At 39.0% G+C, this 21,861-nt stretch overlaps 1 pseudogene; it reads left to right on the forward strand.

Annotated features, from left to right (window-relative positions):
• The first annotated feature begins 17,171 nt into the window (after positions 1–17,171).
• LOC104864375 lies at positions 17,172–21,413 on the forward strand (annotated as a pseudogene).
• Positions 21,414–21,861: the final 448 nt, after the last annotated feature.

Genomic DNA, 21,861 nt, shown 5'->3' on the forward strand with positions numbered 1-21,861 from the left:
TGTAGAGATGTTTGTTGACATAATGGGGAAACTTCGACCTTCAAGCAAACCATCACTCAAAGGGTGTCAAAACATCTGTAAATTTTCATGAGGCTATAATGTTCCCACATACCTGAGTTGACTGTTTTAACATTAATACATTTGAGATGTATGAATGAGACTGACAGAGTTGTGACAACAAACAAATTTCCTGTACCGATATATTGATCGCTTATTATAGAGAAAAGGAAACTAATATTTCTCAATGTTCTCCAAGAACTATCTCCATTTTTGAGTAATAGACTATATATTATAAATGTATTTACATTTTCTGATTTGATGTGTCTGAATGAGCCAAGGGAATCTATACTTCTAGTTTATTCTGAATCAACTTTAATTATGATTCTCCACAAAATCCCATGTTATATTACTTTTATCATTTTATTTATTGATGCCTGAGATAATAGCAGCAAACAAAATACTTTCAGAAATAAGATGAAGTTATAATCAACAATCTGAAAATGATGATCATCATCCTCCTGGGACCAGCAGAGTAATACCAGCAAAGACCTCTCTTGATGATAGCCACATCACAAGACACAAAACACACAATGTCTCTTAGAAATTAGACTCAAATCTGGCATACTATCACTTACCCTTTTTCTTATTTGGCAAAAGAATAACGCAAACTACCCCAGAGTCACACAAAACATTACATATTTTACAGGGATATACGCATATCTGAAGATATGTACCAAATACATTCAAGCATTGACAAAGCAGGCAGGAATGCAGGTACCACTCTGAGACAAATAATAATTCAATGAGTAATAAAGAAAGAAAACTTACACAGCCTAATGAAAGTGATAGTCTATAAAACTAATTGTAAAAGCAACTCAATATTTTGAAATTTATTCTTTACACACTTCCTAAGAAAAGGAGCAAAGAAAAAGAAAACATCTTCAGACTGTTGAAGTAACTTATCCAGGTAACTAGGTTAGGCTACTTCTCTGCCAGTTGTAGATGATAGTGGGCTTGAAACCATCCTCTTCTGACTACATGGTATGGATTCTAATCGCTAAAAATATCTCTTCGTCCTGCAACTAACGCTAAAGTTAGTAGCCTATTTTTAAACCAAGTCCAAATTCATTTAATAAATTGTTGAATGCTTGAAATATTTCCAATGTTTGAGTCTAATTTGATGGGTCTTCAAAAAACTTATAATGGATACTTGGATAGAGATGATAAAGCTTAAATACATGAAATCCATAAAAACATCATTTTGATTTTACTAAAACCTTTGTGCTAAGCTCTTCAAGAGATGTAAATGAGGGGAAGAAGTCACATAGTGAGTAGCAAATGTAAAAGAGGCAAAAGATATGAAAGATTTTAAAGAAAGGAAAAACTGCAGCTACTAGGGAGTGCTTTCACAGAGGAAACAGCACAGGTGATGAACTCACACATGGATCAAATTTTAGTAGGTTCAGATCTTACAAAGAAGAGAAAAAGAAAATTTCAAGTAGCACTAGAGGGTAGAGGTATAACTTTTGAGTTTCATGACAGAAAAGTTCAATAAATGTATTAAAAGTCACCCATGATTTAACCACTGCACTGAGAGTTAGAAGCACAAAAATTAATAAAACATAAGCTCACTCTAGAAGAGCTCATTTTGGATGTGCATATGTTTAGTTCCTGGCTTGGATGAGCTCCTGAAGAAAAGGGTAGAGAATGTTAAGAGGGACAGTGACAGAGCCATGGAGCAGAGCTAAAGATGGAATAGAAAGGAAGCCAGATGAAAAGGACCATATAAAAATTTAAAATATGCATGTATTTTTTATTTATGTTAAAAAACTCACACTCCTTTATGAGCAACATGTAAAAACTAGGTGTGGTACAGCATGTCTGTAATACCAGCACTCGGAGAAGCTGAGACAGGAGAATCGTGAATTGGAGCTACTAGGTAATTAGTGAGACCTTGTTTCAGAGAAGAAAGAAAAAGAAAGGATTGTAAAAAATGACAATAAAAATGAATAATCCAACAGACCATGGACAAAAGCTATGGACAGCTGACAGAAGAAATGAAAACACACTCTAAACATATAAAAGATGTTTAACCTGCCTCTTGGTAAGAGAACTGTAAGTTTAATTTACACTGAGATACTATTCCTCACAAATCAGAATGATGAAAACCCTTAGACATGACAGCTGAGCATACTGTTTGCAAGGTCCTGAGGAAATAGCACCGTCAAACATTGCTGGATGGAATGCATAACATAATACAGCCCTTGTGGAAGACAGTTAGGCAACATCTACAATAAGTTACATATTCTGAATTTGGAATTTTAAATTTTTCTTCTTTTTATATGTTTGCAATACCTAATAAATACATTCATCATGGGGAAATGGTACATATGAACTACTGCACTATATATTTATTGGTCAGTGCTACTCTAGATCTAACTACCCATTGTATAAATTCGGGGGGAAGAGAACATGTTGAAGATATTCTATGATTCAATTAGTTAGATCCAGGATGAGGAAAATTCTAACCTAAAAAAGTCTGATATTCCCAAATAGATGACATGGACAGGTAAATTGAACATGGACTAATTTCTAAGTGATTCAAAAGAATGGTCATTAACATTTAGGTGTGCTAATATCATGTGGTTTTTTTTTTTTTAGGTTTTCAAGTGTTAGAACTATACATGTAATCATTGGTAGTTTAGAAAATGCGTGGTCTGAGATTGACTGATCTGAAAAACATCAAAATGTTGACTATGACTGAAAATGCAATGGGTAAACATAAATTCCTTATGTTTAAACTTTTTCATAATTAAAAATATCTGGAGAAAGGAATTACCTAAAAGATCATCTGAGTGCCATGTTGCTGATGTTCAAATATCAAAGAAAAGAAAAGAAAAAGAACAAACTTTGAACATCATTCTGCAGTACTAAACAAGGATTAAAGAAAAGAGGCAACACTACAGAGAAATCCAGAAATAAAGCAGGGAATTCAAACACTGGAGTTATCAAGTATAAAGACATTGGAGTTTGAGGGAAAATGAAGGTTATAAAAGCAAGACTATATTAGTGTAAAGAAGTGATGAAATATTTGATAGTTCTTACAAAGTTTTGGCCAACAGGAAAAAAAATAAATATAAAGAAGTGTGGTTTAGAATAAAATTAAGTGTCATAAAGATTATGTACCATAGTAAGTATCACTAAGCCAATCAAATATTAGTCAATGTCATTAAATATTCAAGAGTACATTGGACTCTTGACTTACAAACTGTATTCATTCATGGGGTTGATTGTGACTCAAGCTGGTTGTAAGTCAAGATATTTTTCCCATAAGAAGTAATGGAAATATCCACAATTCATTCTGAACCTCCCAAAGCACTCCTTAACTAACTTTTTCATTGAAAAAGGGTTGTATAATGTGTGTAATTTACCAGAAACACCAATAATTTTCCTAGTGTGGTCACCAAAAAGTTATAAAATGTGCTTAGTTTACCATAAATAACAATTTAGTACTGTACTCACCATTCAAGTTGATGTCTTTGACTTGCAGGATGGGAGGATGAAATGGAAGGTGGTTATTGTTTGGAAAGAGAGCCCCCTTCCATAAGAACATCAGGAATCTAGCTCTCTGGTGCACTTTCTCTCCTTAGAAGAGTCTGTAGCCTACTAAGAACTGCTTCTCTGGCTCAATAGTTCTCAAAATTTCAGAGCTAAAAACTGGTCTAAGGTTGTCTGTTTCTGTCATTTATACTGTTCCATAGTATGACATGGCACAGTCATTAAGTGAAATAATGCAACAAATGGCTTTTTCTCTGTCTGGGTGAGTCTCTTCTACAAATGTTTGTATCTCTGTCCATTTTTTCAGGATTTCCTTTATTTCAGAAGAACTTTGCTGCACTGACTGTTGATACTACTCCCTCCTGGTCAGAAAGCTCCTCGTCTGCCATTCTCTGTTGCTCAGCCAAAAGTTGATGAAGTTCCTCCACAGAAATTCCACTGAGTGATCCTCTACCAGTTCCTCAATATGACCACGGTTTACCTGCAGCCTATGGACTTTGATATAGTGACAGTGTCATCAACCACAGAGTCAACTGAAGGCTCAGACTCCTCTCCATAGATTTCAGTCTATCTGCTATACAATTTTAAGCCACATTTTCTTCCAGTCAGTTCTCGGTGTCCTTTGAAAGACATTGGTCAGGATTTCTCAATTAATCCAACCCAGGAAAGGACATTGCAATATTTTTTCCAGAACTCCTCAAGGGTTAAATCTGTATCTAAGGCCATCTGGAAGCATTTCAGGAACAGTTCTTTGGTGGTTAGCTTCGTAAAGTTAGCTATAACCTGCTGGGCCATAGGCTCAGTAGTGGGAGTAACGCGACAGAGCCAGGAGAATTGTTCAACCACTTCTTCAAAATCTCACTGGTGAACAAGAGCACTCACTGTCCATGATGAGACTAGCCTTCAGTGGTAAACCTTTGCCCTCTACATATTTCTTAACAATAGGACAGAAACCCTCCCTGATCCACTCAAGAAAAAGTACTCTTGCTACCAAGCCTTTTGTGTTAGATTGTCACATGGCCCATAGCCTGTTCTTCATGACTTTATGTTTTCTGAACTTTCCCTATAGGTGTCTCAAAGTGATACATCAAGTTTTATCACTTGCATTGGCACATAACAAATAAAGTTAACTTATTCTTCATAGGCTTGTGGCCTGGCATTTTCTTCTTTTCCTGGGTAAGCTATGTTCTCCTGGTCATTTTCTTCCAGAAAAGGCCAGTTTCATCACAGTTGAAAATTTGATGAGAGCAAAAGCCGTTTCTCTGTGTCACTGTTTCAAAGTAGTGTATATAATTTTCAGCAGCCTTTTAATCAGCACTGGCTGCTTCACCATGTGTAGTTATGCTATGAATCCCATTTCTCACTTTAAAATATGACACCACCCCTTCTTGGCATGAATATTTCACTATTTTCACTCATTTATAGATCATCCTGTATGAGATCTGCATTTATAGCCCTAGATTTTTCACAAATTATAGACTCAGCTAATCTAAAACCTGCTATCCGCCTTCCATTTATTCACATTAATAATAGACTTTCTACCTCAACTAACACTGCTGATTATGTCTTACTAATTTGAGTAACACCTTTAGCAGCACTGACTTCCTTATACAAATCTTTCCTCTGTAAGATTGTGAAGATGGCGGATTTCAACATGCTGTGTATATTAGCGAGATTGGTCACACAAATGTCACTCATATTTCTCCACAATTTCCTTCTTCTTTTTTATTTTGACTGCTTACTTTACCTTCTCTTCCTTCCTTAGCTTCTTTTCTAGCTTTTTCTGGGGGGAGGCCATTTTGATAGCAGTAATCATAGTGATTGTATACAGCGCTAACCAAAATCACATCCACAAACATGCTGATGCTTATGTAAGTTTATATACACTTTTCTGGCATTGAGATCCTTTCTTTACAACCATACAAGTGGTCACTATTTAGGTCATAACTCAAAACTTTGGTCAAAAGTTAAAACTAAAATTCCAGTCATAAATTGTTCATAGGTGAGACCAGTCATAACTCAAGAGTCCACTGTATTATTATAGAATCATAGAAGTTTAGCCTGGTGTGGTGGTGGCTGCCAGTGGGGTGGCTGAGGCAGGAGTATCACCACAAATCTGAGGTCAGTTGGATCTACACAGTTGGTTCAAACCCAGCCTGGTCTACATAACAAGACAGTCTGTCAAAAAAAATAAATAAAGCACAGAAAAATTATCATCTTTATTTCCTATATCCATTTTCTTCCATTGCATGGAATGTGATTTTGGAGATGTAAAACAATAGGAATGTGACTTTGATTCATCCTTCCCCCAAGGTACGTCAAACCTGGAGTGTGTGTGGACAAAGGAGAGCAAGCCCAGAACAGAGCAACGTCTGGATCAACAGATGGCTCCGGATGTGCCAGTCATGTCTGCTTTGTAAATGAGCAATGAACTGCAGGGATCCCTCAAACAAGAAAGAGAAATATGTGACCAGGCAGAGCCTGGAGTGTGAATCTGCCTCTGGGTACTGTGAGGAAGTAATTTATTACAGTGGAGGGAAATTCGACATTGGCTTGGTCCACGTGTCACCAATTTTGAACTATCTCCAGATGTTAGCTAGAATTGCTATATATCATCAAAACGTTCACAAGCCTGAGACACCCACTAAAGAAGCATGAGGCAAATTTAAGTGACAAAATCAAAGTCAGAATTCCAAGGTCCAGGAGCGTCATTGAGTAAGGTCTTTCATCTGACTCTGAATACCTCGAGAGCAGAAATTGTATCTTCAGCTCACTTATTCTACAAATATTTACAGAGACCTTAAATTAGATTCAATGCTAGGTGTTAGAGATGGAAAACTGGAGGTTATGTACGAGGCAGCACTAACACTCACTGGTACAAACAAATACAGTTTTGATGAAGGAGAATTTCACATCCAGGTGAGGACCACCTGTTCAGAAGAATCTTCCTAAGCCGATAAGAACTTCTCTTTCTAACATAAAAGCAGAATATTCTACTGGAAAAAAATCAGGAAGCAGTTTCTAGTAGGAGGAAATTATACATGAAGCAATTATCACTTCTAAAGTAATAGTGAAGAAAATAATGATTTAATAAGAAACAGAGAGTAGTGGGCACAGACATGTTCAAAGGCAAAGAACTCTCTACAAAAACATATTTCACTTTGTCACAAATTCCCACTCCTGGCAGGAGACCCTGGATAGGATATAGAATGTGGAAGCAGTTTAAAAGACCAATCTTCAGGCTATAAACAGGGCTACCACTGAAGACAAAGTATCAGAAAATACAACGTACATGATACTTCATTTTTGTAAATTTTAAGATGTTTCTCTCGGCTTTGGGGGGTAATATTTTGAGGAGTTTGACAATAACTTTTTATCAAACTGAAAGTATGAAATATTTTCACCTTGGTTAAAATAGCAATAGGTGACAAGGGACCCAACCTCTTCTCCTGAGTGAGGATCTTGCAAACTAGCAAGAGTGGCACAGCCTAGGCAGAGAGAAAATGCAAACTCAAAAGGGATGAAGCAGGACTCTGGATTTCCTTTGTGTGGTAATCAACTGATTGTGTCAACTTGAGTAAGAAACACTCAACCAAATTGTATCAGCATAGTTCTTAGGTAGCTGAGGAAATTTACTGAAGACAGAAGACCCACCTTGGCTAGGCTTGTCACATGAATGGTATAAGGGGGAAACAAAGAAGGCTCACATCTGTTTCTTTGGAGGAGCTCCAGTCTTCATTTTCACTTTGAGCATTGTCTCCTGGCTTCCAGCAAAGGCTCTTCAGATTCTGGCACAAGACCCTTCAGCCTACAATTAACCCTCTTGATACGGACTTGGACAGGACACTACAGTGACCTCCAGGCCTCTGAACCATGACTGGATGACTTGGATCTCCAGCACTCATACAGCCCTTCTGCCCTTTTCTTCACCTGATTCTGCAAATGGTCATTGTAAGCTAGTTTTGCAAACACTTATGTATTTGTTTATCTTGTATTAAATCTGATTCTCTAGTGAGCACTGACTGATGCACTCAGAAATGCACACTATGTCCAACTGGGCAAGAAACTTCCCTCTTGATCTCTTTATGCATTCCACAGAGTAACATCATCAGACAGCCACAAAGTTGTTTCCTACTTCACCACATATTCCTACAGTTTTCACCCTATTTTCCGGGCTCAGTTTGATCCCCACCCATACTTGCAAGAAAAGAAATCTGTAGAGCTTTTGGTTTGCACGAGTCCTGTCCACATGAGGTTCAGTGGCACCATTCTGAACATAACCATACAAATCGAGACACAAAAAAGCAGGAATAAGGCTGATGGTATAAAAAGATAAATACAGGGGGGTGGACAGTCTGGTAAAAATTAAAGAAGAAAAATTTAAAATATTGTAAATGAATGTAGGATTACAAATTTAGGGGAATAAAATGAGTGACCAGTTCTCACAGATAGTATTCTAATAAACACTGTTTCATGTTTCTCCTCTGGACTGGCTGTATCAATGTCATCCTTTGTTTATTTGACTTCAAGAACCCTTTGTCATTTAATTAAATGAAACATGAAATTTCCCTATCAATTCATTTTGAAAATATATTCTGACTTGTTAATCTCTCTCTTCTTTAACAGAAGATTTCTATAACTTATATTACAAGGGATGACAAGGGCAATTATCATTAAAACTGGAGCAGAACAAAGCTATGGTAATGAGGAGTGCTGCAATTCATCCACCAAGACACTCAGTGATAAGAGGATAAAAATGAACTTACCTTTCTCTTCCTGATAACAAAGCAATTACAACTGGTAAAGTAATACAGAGAAAATAATAATTTAATAGAAAACTGGAGAATGGTAGGCATAGAGAAATACAAAGGAAAACAACTCTGCACAAAAGATAATTTACTTTATCAAAACTTCCCATTATGAGTAGAAAATGACTTGCCAAAAATGTCAGGATGCACAGCAATATTTTTCCCAGGAAAAATCATTTTCTCTTATTCATATTCAGAAGGCTGCTAGCAGCATGATACAATGAAAAAGTCTTTCTTTGAAAGTAGTAACCCAGGAACCACAAGCACAGAAAAACCATGGATAGCATAGCATGATACACACACACACACACACACACACACACACACACACACACACACACACAAAATCAGGCTTTAAGACCAGAAGGATTATGGGTCATGGACCAAAAGACTCACATTCTGAATAAACAGATGACATCTGCATGAAGGCAGAGGTAGTGGGCAGCCCTTGTGACCCTCACAGATTTGGGGGAGCAGAGCAGTTGCCAGGACAGTGCCCACTGTTCCACATCAGGTCAGATTGCCCTGTCCAACAGAGGATGCCTTGTCACACCTGAGGATGGCCATTCCCAATTCAAGAATCTCCCCTTGAAAGATGTTAACCAAGGAACTTAGGTAAGAAACTGACAGCCAAGATATTTCAGCCCTTTGTATCACTGAACTATACACTCAGAGTCTTTCATCATTTCATCTTTAAGATGGGAATGGCACCACCTCCCTGTCAGGGTTGCCACAAAGGTTAAGTGATGATTACAGATTGCTCTGGAGCTCAGAATTAAATATTACAATGTCCGGCACCATTCAGAAACTAGCCTCCACACTGACACTGACCCTCACTGTTCATGTCACAAAAATATGCCACTCTTTCAAGTATTATTGACTGCAAAAGAAAGAAAAAACAGGAATCAGGCTTAGTTTCCCATACTTAGTGGAAACTGCAACTCCTTACAAGAGCTGTAACCGTGGTCCCAAGTGCGTAGCTGGATAGTCCGCCCTTCTGAAGGGTAAACAGGCTGCTCTGTTTCTCATGCACAGATTCTTTTTCTCACTGCCCCCTCCATACCCCGTTCATTTCTTCCTCTTGTTCTTACTTTGGCGCACAATTATTCTTAACCCTCACTTTTCAATTTTAATATTAACTTTGATGACACATTGATGCACAGAACACCTTTCAGTCATTTTCAAAGTCTTCATAGTGGAGGAATGTCCCAGATCACAGCGAATATCTGTAACCCACAAATGATCAATATGGGCTCATTTAATGCAGTCCTTCACCTGGCATTTGTATCCTCAGCACCGTGTGCTCTATGGCCTCCAGGATGATAGCCCCATCCTCGTAGCAGCCTGCTTTACTTGAGAAGTATGGCTTATTTGGAAGTTATTTCATGTACTGGGTTAGAATCTAGCTCCTCATATCTTCCATGCCCAATTTTAGTATGACATTATTAAGTCACACAAATAATTACTTCCTTACCTTAATTTCAACTCATTAAATATCTGAAAACAATCACATGTCCTACCAATACCCTACAAAGACTTTGAATTCTTCAAAGTTTCACAGTGGCCAGCAAGAGAAAATTTACTTGGGCTTTTAAAAGTATGCTCGACTTTGACAGTTCCAGTAAGTCTTTTAAAGGGCCAGAGATCTTGTCGCAATAGTAAGACATTTCGGCAATGTATACTTCCTTATTGGAGCACATTCAGATATGTAAGCTTAAGAAAAATGGGAAGAAGTTTCTAGCTGGCTCGTGAGAATAGACAGGTAGATACAGAAGTGTGCGTCTCAGATACCAGGCAAGCAAACATGACGCATTGAGCAGAGCCCACACTGAGTGGTAACAGAGTGCAGGCTGGGGTACAGAAGGTGGGCAGATACCAAGGATATAAAGCTCAAGAATGACTTGAATCCAGTGAAATGAGCAGGAAGAGTTACAAATGTCTCACAACTTGGGTTCCACTTATTTTTGGAGAAAGTCTGTGGGTAATATGAAAGACCTTGAACTACTACGGTATCTCATTGCACTGTTCTGAGAACTGCAAACTCAATAGTGAAGACAAACAAAGTCCTTGCTCTCAAGGCAAGAATATAGTATCCCAGTGGAGAACATGGACATCACACAGTTAAATAAATAGATTGGAGATAGTGGCCTTGCTCTGTAGAAAAATAAAGCCATTTTGCTGCCATGTTATCTTAGAATATTTTAGCTTCTCCTATCCTTGATTTTTTCTTATCTCCAAAACAAATATTATAGTAATCCCCGAAACATAATATTGTTTGAAATTATAAATGTGATTATAAAATTATAAAATAGGAGCACAAAAACCGGCTCGTGATATACCAGCAATTACTCAATTAAGACATATAATTTTAGTATAACCTTTGCCATCAGCTTTTTCCTGAACCAAAAGTTTGTTCTCAGCAATTCTGTGGGGAAAGAAAAATTGGGACTTCATGAACTTTCTCTTTTCCTGTCTATTTTGCAGTTAGATCCATCTTTTACCAGATGATACACACCACAGATGTGATTGCAATCCTCCCATGTCTCTGGAGAAGAGTATAAAGGTCATTGATCATTTTTTTCTGCCCTGAATCCACTTGTTCTTCAAGTAACTGGTTTTCCTTGGGAAACCACTCTTTGCCACACTCATTCCATTTGTTACCAATGAGATAAGTCTGACCCCAGAGACAAACCCCCCCACTGCCTGGGCATAGCAGCAAGCACGACCAGGCTGCCAAGACAGAAACTTCCAACTTGCATCAGAGCAATCGAGATCAGTGAACAGGAAGTACTACCTTTTCCCACTCAACTTAACATTGGGTAAATGTGAACCTGGAACTGAGGAGTCCCTTGGCAGAACAACATAGATTTCCCACAAGGGTAGGACACTGGATCATGGTAAAAGATTTGGGCTCCCCCAAATGACATTTAAAGCCAATGAATAGTTTTATTACATAAACCAAAAAATTACCTTTTTATCTAATTGGAACTTCTGGCATTTGAGGCTGAAATTTTGCTTCTCCTGAGTAACAGTCTTACTGAATTTTCTCCATTGTGGTGAGCATGATATGTAGTTAGGTGAAAGCGTAAATACCAGAAAGATTTTTTGTGGCTGCTCCATAGTCACACAGAGTTCAATGGAGGAATGGTTCGACGCAGAGAAACTGGGTATGTGTTCCTCTAATCAGCAACTTTGTTCATATTAGCAATAAGACTAAAGCCTTCGGGGCTTGAGTTATCCATCCAACACAGATGCTTTCACAGCTTCTGAAAGAGACACCCCACTCACATCCCGAATTCTCTTACCTCTTCTCCTGCCCTACTTCCCACAGCCTTTCACATTCCTACCTTCCGGTTAGCACCAAGAGTAGTTCCCCCACTCCTCTCTGGGAAGTGTGCCAGTTACTCTTCGCTCCTTGCTGAGATAAAATAACCAACATCCAAAATTGAAAGAGGAAAGGTTTATTTGGCCTTCAATTAGTAGAGGTTTCAATCTGCAGTCAGCAGGCTTCAAGGCAGAGTGGCAGAGGGCAACAGTTCATACTGGCAGAATCAGCAAAAGCAACAAGGAATTTTAACAGTGTCTTTCTGCCCTTTCATCACACTCACATTAGTTAGGCTGGGTAGCACTCCTGGACTATGTCCTATTTCCCTCCAGCCTAACCCCACCATGAATCAGTCATACCCTCTGGATTCAGCCACCTTCAAAATAGCCTCTGACTACATGAGGCTTTGGAGAGACATCTAGACACAAACTGTAATGGGAGGATTCTTCACTCCCTTCTGTCTTATAATTTTACCACTCTGGGCTTTGAATGCCAATGGCTTTTGCTATTTTGTTGAGTTAGTGATACTTTATGGAGAATAAAGAATATCTGGTTCATTATCCCACAGGGGAGAAGATATAGCTGCTTTTTTTTTAGAGGATTGTCAAATGGAAAGAAAGGTCTGGAGGGGAAGGGGAATTGGGAAGGGGAGAGGAAAGGAATCAATATGATAAAAGAGAAAGCAGGAAGCAAAGTCTTTGTAAATGGGGAGGAGTGAAAGGGTTGAAGGGAGGTCAGGGGAATGGGGAAAAGAACCCAGATGTATCATGTAAAAGTATAAATCCCCAAGAATGAGGTCATCATATTGTATATGCAAAATGTACAAATAAACTTAATGAATAAAAGAAATTGTTAATAATCATAAAATAAAAAGCATTTCAACACCATGCACACAAAGACCTTTTAAACACATAACCCTATAGTGCCCATTGGAAGTTCGTCTTATGTGAACATAAGCCATCCTACGTCCTGTGAAAGGTTACGCTTCTGGCCTTATTAATCTTGCCCTTGGCCCCTTCCCTTCTCTTCCAGTCTTTCATCATTAAGTAGTCTGTAGGTTTCTGCATGTCTCTGGTTCACCCTAATTTGGGGAGAGAGGGCTGTACATGTTGGCTATCTCCTCAAATTATTAATTCCTCTTTCTGAGGTTGGAATAGTTCACCAGATCATTCTCTTGCCGGAAAGGAATAAACCTCACAATAGCCTAATGCCCTTAGCTCTGATTTCATTGTCACCAATACCCATCCAACCACCCCCGCCAGTCTCTCCTTTAGATTTCCTGGTTTCCGAGCATATTCAAGTGGTCAACAGGCACACTCAACTTCCTGGAAAGGAATGTCAAACATTCTGACTTACACATTTGCCTCTTGTGAACTCGGATAGTGTGAGTTCATATCTGGATGCCTTATTGGATAAAGTCCCTGACTGGAAAGCTAGAACTGAAGCTTGTGAACAATGACCTAGCAATGCATAGTTTCTCTCTGTTTTCCCTGTTATTTAATGCAGTTATCTCTTCTAGATAAATTCATACATTTCTACTTTCTCATTTCAGCAGTTACTCCTAGGCCCCTGATGCTAGAAGGTGGAAAGGAAAAGAATGGTACATTTAACCAGTTTTTCATTACTATAATGAAATATATGAAGCAAGCTAACTTTGTAAAGGAAAGAAGTTAATTTAGCTCTGAAGTAACAACTCTAATTTAGAGGCTAAAATTCCAAATAGCATTGTCAGACTCTGGCAGGGGACTCTCATAGCTGCATCATCTCACAGCAGATCGCAATAGTAGGAAAACCTGTGGGATCAAGCAGTGTCATCATCAAACAAGAAGTCAGAGAGTCTGGAGTCCCACACACCATTTTGAGAGCAGCACTATCTTCCAGTGACTTAGACCTTCCAGTGGGCCAACCTCTGAAAAGTTCCATGTCACCTTCCAATACCACCACACTGGGCTCCAAGCCCCAAACACATGAACACCAGGAGACAAACTATATCCAAAGCATATTACATGTGTACTGGTCAGCTTTCCCTTTGCTGAGATAAAAAACCTGATATCCACAACATAGAAAAGGAAAGCCTTATATGGCTCACATTTTTCATCCATGATCAGCTGACTCAGAGGCAGACACATCATGGTAGAAGATATGGTGAAGGATGTTAAAATCAGGAACAAGACAAGGATGCCCACTATCACCACTCCTCTTCAATATAGTTCTGGAAACATTAGCCATAGCAACTAGACAAGAGAAAGAAATTAAAGCAATAAAGATAGGAAAGGAAGAAATCAAACTGTCATTATTTGCTGACAATATGATACTCTACATTGAAGAGCCAGAAAACACCAGAAGACTTCTAGACTTAATTGATACTTTTAGCAGAGTAGCTGGATACAAGGTCAACACTCAAAAATCGATAGCCTTGCTCACAAATAACGGACTCACTGAGAGAAAAACTAAGGGAACAATTCCTTTCACAAGAGCATCCAAAAAAATGAAGTATCTAGGAATCAATCTAACAAAAGAAACAAAAGACCTCTACACTGAAAACTACAGCACTGAAAAAAGAGATCAAAGAGGATATAAAAAAATGGAAAGATATCCCCTGCTCCTGGGTACGAAAAATCAACATAGTGAAAATGGCCATACTACCAAAACTGCTATACAGATTCAATGCAATGCCAATTGAAATTCCAACACAATATTTCACACAACTAGAAAAAAAAATCCAAAAATTCATTTGGAACCAGAAGAGACCTAGAATAGCAAAAGCTATTCCAGGCAACAGAGTCATGGCAGTGGGTATAACAATTCCAAATTTGAAATTATACTGCAAAGCCACTGTGATAAAACAGCATGGTACTGGCAAAGAAAGAGACCTGAGGATCAGTGGAACAAATTAGAAGACCCACAGGTGTAAATACTGAATAGTTTCTCTGGCATGATAAACTAAAAGTATAAATAAGGATCAAAATGTATAATTGATATTGTGTAATAGTAAAAAAGATTTAGGGGAAGTGGGAGAGGTTGGGTACAGGTATGAAGGGAAAAGAAAAATAATATTAAAGAAAAAATGGAAACCAGGTCTTTGTAAATAGGGAAGAGTGGAGGGTGTGAAGGGAATCAGGGGAATGGGCAAAGAATAAGGACCAAGATTCATCACGTAAAGGTACAAGATCCCAGTGATGAGTGTAACTATATTGTATAAGTAAAATGCACCACTAAACTTAAAGGAAAACAAATGCACAAAATAAAATCAGAGTGATAGTGCAGCTATAAAGAAAGAAAGCAAAGCTGTATATGTCCTCTGTAAAAGGAGGGACAAATGGAGGGAGAGGGCCATTTCAGATCCTGTACACTATTTAGACCTTTTCCCTATAAAAACTCTTTTGGTGACTGATCTCAAACAAAATGCTTCAAAAACAAACATATCCCTAAAATGCAGATTTTCTTTCTCTTCTTGTCAACAGTATTAAAGTAAACCTTATCCTCTTAGTAGATAATCATTTCAAGAGACAAAATACTCTTGACATTTTTACAATAATAGGTTATTAGTAGAATGCACTGTAGCTGAAAGCATGTAAAATACACATTATGCAGGCTGAAGAGGGGTTACACATATTTTATCTTTTATTCTGCATCAAACATGTGTCTGTCTTGCCAGACCTTAGAATACAAGAACTCTCTTAGAAATCTATGATTCTCAGAGGCAGATGAGCAATTGGAAAAAGTTCCTCTTCCCTAGATAAACTCCATGTCAAATAGTCCTAGAAGTCAACAGTAAAATGAGTAAAAAAAAAAAAAAAAAAAAAAAAAAAAAAAAAAAAAAGATCACAATCATCCTGCAAGGCAATGTCTGGAAAGTGTCACCTTGTAAGCCCCGGCTACATGATTGCACAACATCGGAGTAACCCTGCAGAAGGGCTGTTACATCAGCTCCCTGAGAATCAGTAATCAGGGAGGTGGATGCTGCCTCTTTCCACAAAGACATCATTTTTTACCCTGAGCTGCTACTCATGGAAGAAAGAAGTGAGTGCCTTTAAAAATGCAGGCACCTGCACCATTCTTCAGAATCTCCCTCCTTAGAATTCTTAAATTGTGATCTCTAATTAAACAGGGGCCAGAGATTGTTTACACTGAAGGGCTTTCTAAAAATAAGAAATCTAAGACACAGATGGGTTTTCCTACTAAAATATTTACAGACCAAAGAATTTAAAGGGAAGCTGCTCTTGCTTTCCAAAGACCTTCTTGGTCATTATCAAATCCTAAACATATAGGATAATATATGTTTCTCAGCATAATTGCACCCCCATTCCCTTCTGCTGAAGGAAAATTTACAAAACGTATTTGTTTTAAAAAAAAAACCTGCACTTTATAAAAAGATGGTCCGTAGGTTTCCTTCAAAGAGCAGATTCCCTGCTGTGTTTAAAATGAGTCAATTTATAAAATGTGAATTAGCGACAATTCTCTAGAAATACATCTGCTGCCTACAACAAGGCACAACTACTAAAAACTGCAAGTCTGAAAATTAGTCCCCAGGAAATATATCTCAGGCTCCTCAGCAAAATAAAACAGCCCTCAGAGTTAATAATTACTGGCTTGTATTTATTAACCTGGTAGAAAGCAAGATGACTCCTGAAATCTTTAAGTTTCTATCCATGTGCTCTGGCTGCTCCCTGACAGGCAAATTCTTAATCTACCTTTTCAAATCTACCCTGGAATATCAAAAAGAAAGTACTCCCCGAACCCCAGACTTTTCTGAACTTCTTCTGTGGGCTACCCACCCAACTACACCCGCACCCGCTTCAGCACTGTTCTGTAACACCTTGCAGCCCTCTTTCTATAGTGCACACTTGCCCTTTTAAATCTGTCTCAGCCCTCACTTTGTCCTCTCAGCACTGCCATCCTTGACACCACCCCTCCAGACTAGCTCTCTTCTCTCTCCCTCTCTCCACCTCTCCTCTAGTTCTCCTTTATTACATTTGTTTGTACTTCAGTAACCGGCATTATCCAACCATTTGCTGTGTTCCCGGTGCCAGGCTTCACGAGGCAGAGACCACATCTAGTCTGCCCCCCTATTTTATCCTGTTACATGGTGCCATACACAGCATAATGTGGGTTTAAAAGCATTTACTAAGTAAAACAGTGAGCCCTGCACTGTCAACTTTCTCATCATTTTTATCTTATATTTGGTCAATACATCTTTAATAGCATATTAGCAATAACACTCCTCCAAAGAGCTGTACTCAGCGTCTACACCTATTTCTCTCTAAGCCCATTTCACTCTGCTTCTGTGTCTGGGGACCTACTAAAAGCAGTGTCTCGGAGTTTGTTAGCATCCTTTCATGGACAAATGCCGTGTCTGTTTCAAGCTTTAACCCCTTTAAATTCCCTTCAGTGGTTGCTTCCCACCTTCCCTGTCTTCTCCCTACTCATTCCTGGGGCTTCCTCCTCTCTTGGGCCTCTCTTCTGGGCATTTCTTCAAGATGAGCTCCTTCCCTTCAGCTCTGCCTTCTGACCTCTCCACCTCTGCTGATGATGCTATCATTCCTGCAGGCACCAAGTGTGAGACCTGTTACTCCCAGGTATTCATTTAATCGGTACCATAACTTCCTTGTGGGAAAGATTCCTACTGCCAAGTTTCAGTTCAAGTTCTATGAAGTTTAACTCCTGGGCTATTTCAATTTGTTCTATGCACACACTAGGTTTTCAAAACCAAGCCCAATCATTATACTTCACTTTTAAATAAACAAAAACGTCTCTCACTTCTCCTTTTCTCAAAAATGAAATGCAAAAGCCACAGCTTGACTCTCAAGGATGAGAGGACCTGGCCCTGCGGAAAGACTGGATGATTCATTGTTTCCTCCGCACATCTGACAATTCGCCACCTCTCACACAAACCCACAATATGTCCTTCCCAGTTACCCTGGAGCAGCTAAGTTTTACCTGTTTCCAAATATATTACACAAAAGCCACCTCTGCCATGAAAGGTGTTTTGATTTCCCAAATGAATAGGACCTCTCACTCTTTGATCTCTCATAAGTCTTTGTGTTTGCTTGGTATCATAATTATCTGAGGTCCAGAGATTACTTCCTCTAAATGTAATCTTTCATAATAAGAATTATGTCTTTTCTGCTTGAAAAACTGGAGTAGAGTGCCTTAAAATCCCAAGTTAAATGGAAATTTCCCTTAAATGATCATTTTACCTCAAAAAATGAGTCTCCGGTTGATTGATTTTTTAAGAAGTTATTTTATCAGAGCTCTTAACTGGAAATCAATTACTTTGGAAAAGGATTATGAATTGGAATAAATTGAATTTTCAAAAGTGTGTATTTCAATGGTTTATAAAATTCTATGTTATGGGGCCAGGGCTTTAGCTCAATGGTTCCATCACCTGCCCCACAGGTGCAAGGTCCTGAGTTTGATCCCTGGTACCAAAGAAAAAAAAAATCTATGCTGTTTTTGAAGCGAGGTAATAATACCACATGCAGACTAGGAGAAATTAAAGTATAAGGTTTGGTACTATATGGGTAGATTGAAGTTTTAGTTACTTTAAAATAACAAAAAAGCCCACCAGCCACACATGTCCTAATTAATAAAGGATCAGCTCGACACTAATGCTCCCAGAGGAGACATTTCTCCAAAACAATAGAAAGGGGCTACTGCCAAAGAATGACCCCAAGAAGCCCAGGGCCCCAGCTACAACAAGGAGTAACCTATACTGACCAGGCCCTTCTTTCTCACTTTTGCTACCTCCTACACAAATGAAAAAAGTAAAAGTGAGTTGTGTGTTGAACTAAACCTCTCACATCATGGAGAGTAATCATTTAGAACTAGTGAGTGAAACAAATGAGGGGTTGTTTTACTAAGCTTTCCCAACACTGAAACACAATATCTGACATGCACAACTTAAAGGAGGAGAGGTTGCATTTGGCTCAGTTTCAGAGGAGTCAGAGCACAGTTGGCTGATTCCAAAGCAGCGATATCATGATGGAAGGGGAGGACTGAGAAAGGATGCTACATTCATCCTGGTCAGGAAGCCGAACAGGGGAACCATGGCAGGGAGGAAAGAGCCAAGGACCAGACATAGTACCCAGATCAAACCAATGAACCACACAGACACACCCAGAAATGTGGTCACCGGCCCCTAGGTAGGTGTCAAGCCAATTAAGTTGACAGTTAAACTCAAACACCATCTCCCAACCCTTGTCAACTTGACACCAAATACTTCACTTATTATCCAAATGAATGCAATAATGAGTTAACAATTTAACCTAAGTAAGATAGCTATCATATATAACAACAAAAAGAAAGCCAATAATACCTTCTTCAAAGTGTAAATAGTTTCAATATTTTTAAAAAATCTAAAATTAAGTATTTGAGACTAAAGGAAAACTCTTAGCTGTGAACCTCTGTAGAAATTAAAAGAAAGCTACTTAACCCAAAATATAATGGCACAGATTAAACATACCTATTCCAAAAGGTAGGAAAAAAAGAAACAGAACAATGCAACGTGGAAAGCCAGCAAAACAAATATTAAATCACACATTTCCATGCCCAGCAGCTGCAGCACATGAGATGGTGGTGAGATGTGAATGCCACAGGGTTTAAGCAACCCCATCACTATGGCTTCGTTGGTTGTAGACCACATGGCCTTTTGAGCTGGCTGTACTTACAGCCTGTCGCTTTCCTTGGCATACGTTCTATGTTCCTGTGATCTCTAAATTCCTGGTTTGTTCACTGTACCTTTGGCTTCATTTCCAAGGCTTCATGTATTATCTTCTCGGGGTCCTCTCCTTTGGCCTCCCAGACCTTTCTTTTAAACCTAGGAAGCCTCCCTGACCCCCATGACTCTTGCGTTCTTTATGCCAGTAAAACCGACCTCGTGTGGACAATGCCAAGGTCTGCTGGGAGTGGGAGCAGTACCCAGGCTCTCTGGCCCGCAGCTGCAGCAGTCACAGACTTCCCAATGACTGAGCATAGTGAATTGGATCCTAACAGTTTCCTAGTAGGCTCTTCTCAAGCAGGAGATTCTCATCTTAAAACACAGTTTGATACTTTTGCATACCTCAGCCAGCAGTGGGTGGGGTCTTGTGAATTCCTGAGATGCCCTTAAAGTGTCTTTCTTCTTGTCTGTGAACAAAATCATTTCATTTTAATGATACTAATCTCCTCAGCAGCCATGCCTCCTTTGACCTGTTACACATGGTTCTTTTTGAGTAAAAATTTAATATTTTTCTGCTCTGCTTTTTGCCCTCAATTCTCACTACAAATCTGGAAAGAGAAACCATCTTGTACACATGCCATAGCCAAAATGTTGAGCTGCCTTGATATTTCCTCAACCAAATCAGTTATTCCCCCACCACCACCCTTAACTGCAGTCTCCTACAAAGTCTCAGGACATTGGACAAATGTAGACAAATTTTTGACCAGAATGTAACACATATGGCCTCTACTCCAATTTGTGTGTGTGTGTGTGTGTGTGTGTGTGTGTGTGCGTATTTAGTTTATTGGTACATTTTAGGTATACAGTACAGTTACATTCATCATTGGGATCTAGCACCTTTACATGATATATCTTGGTCCTTATTTTGTCCCCATTCCTCAGCCCTCCCTTCACCCCCTCCACACTTCCTTGTTAGGGCTTAGGTTAAAACCTATGTCCTCTGTGAACTCAGTTACCACTCTTCTATTCCTTACAATTGGCAAAGATATTGTTTCCATGTTTTTCCTTTTCTCATATTTTTTCTTTTCCCTTCTTATATTTCCCCTACCCCTCCCATTTCCCCTACTCTTTTAGAACTTTTCTTCCTATTACATAGATTTAAGAAGTTACCCAGGCAAATATTTTTGCTATCTGTCCTCATATTATGGAAGACAACAAAGACTTGATACCTGGGGCTGGGGATTTAGCTTAGTGGTTCTGTTGCCTGCCTTGTAAGCACAAGATCCTGAGTGCAATCCTGAGTACCCCCCAAAAAAATACTTGATACAGGACAAGAATTTACTCATAGCTTACTACAGTGTGGACTATGAGAAGAATGCTAAAGATTCCAACTACTAGAAAAACAGGGTGATAATGGTGGCAAAGAAACTACTGGATACTGGACACAAACTCAACTTTGCAGTGGCTAGCCATAAAGCCTTCAGCCACAAGCTGTCTGATTTTGGCTTGGAGAGCAATACTATAGAGATTCCTGTTGTTGCTATCAGAACTGCTAAAGAAGAGAAGTTTGTCATGCGGGAGGAGTTCTCAAGTGATGGCGAGGCTCTGGAGAGGCTCCTGCTTTGATGGCAAGCTGAAGAGATATTTGAAGTCTGAGCCTATCCCTGAGAGTAATGATGGGCCTATAACGATAGTAGTAGCAGAGAATTTTGATGAAATAGTGAATAATGAAAATAAAGATGTGCTGATTGAATTTTATGGTCCTTGGTGTGGTCACTGTAAGAATCTAAAGGCCAAATACAAAGAACTAGAAAGAAACACAGCAAAGACCCAAACATTGTCATAGCCAAGATGAACGCCAACGATGTGGCTTCGCCATATAAATCGAGGTTTTCCTACTGTCTGTCTCCAGCCAATCAGAAGCAAAATTCAAAGAAATATGAAGGTGGCTGAATATGAATTGAGTTATTTTATTAGCTATCTACAATGAGAAGCTACAAACCCCCCTATAATTCAAGAAGAAAAACCCCAAAAGAAGAAGAAAGCACAGGAGGATCTCTAAAGCAACAGCCAAATGTACAGTTTGTAAGAGGACTCTTCCACCAGAAATGGAAAGCCACTGGGGAGGACTGGGACCCATGCAGGATTGTCACCTCAGCCAAGGACAGAATGGGACCTGAATCCTGTTAGATTTTCTCCAAATTTTTCTTATCTGCAGTTACCAGGACCAGTTTATGTTTGTGGTTGGGGAAAATTATTTGTGTTATGGTGTGGGGGAATTGAGTTGGGGGTTATTTTCTAACTTTTTTTGTACAGTTTGAACAGTGACAATAAACAAGCCCCCTTTTTTAAAAAATCCTGCTACCAGCAGACCAGTGAGGATCAGAGCTGCATGAACCCATCTGGGTGGCCCCTCCCCAACCCAGACTTCCTGCCACCAATGGACCACCAATGGACTGGTGAGGACCGGAGCTGTGAGGGTGCCTCCAGCAACCCACCCCCACCACCAC

The sequence above is a fragment of the Fukomys damarensis genome, unplaced genomic scaffold (genome assembly GCF_012274545.1).
Source record: "Fukomys damarensis isolate Sample0158 unplaced genomic scaffold, DMR_v1.0_HiC HiC_scaffold_3, whole genome shotgun sequence".
In the NCBI taxonomy this organism is placed as follows: Eukaryota; Metazoa; Chordata; class Mammalia; order Rodentia; family Bathyergidae; genus Fukomys; species Fukomys damarensis.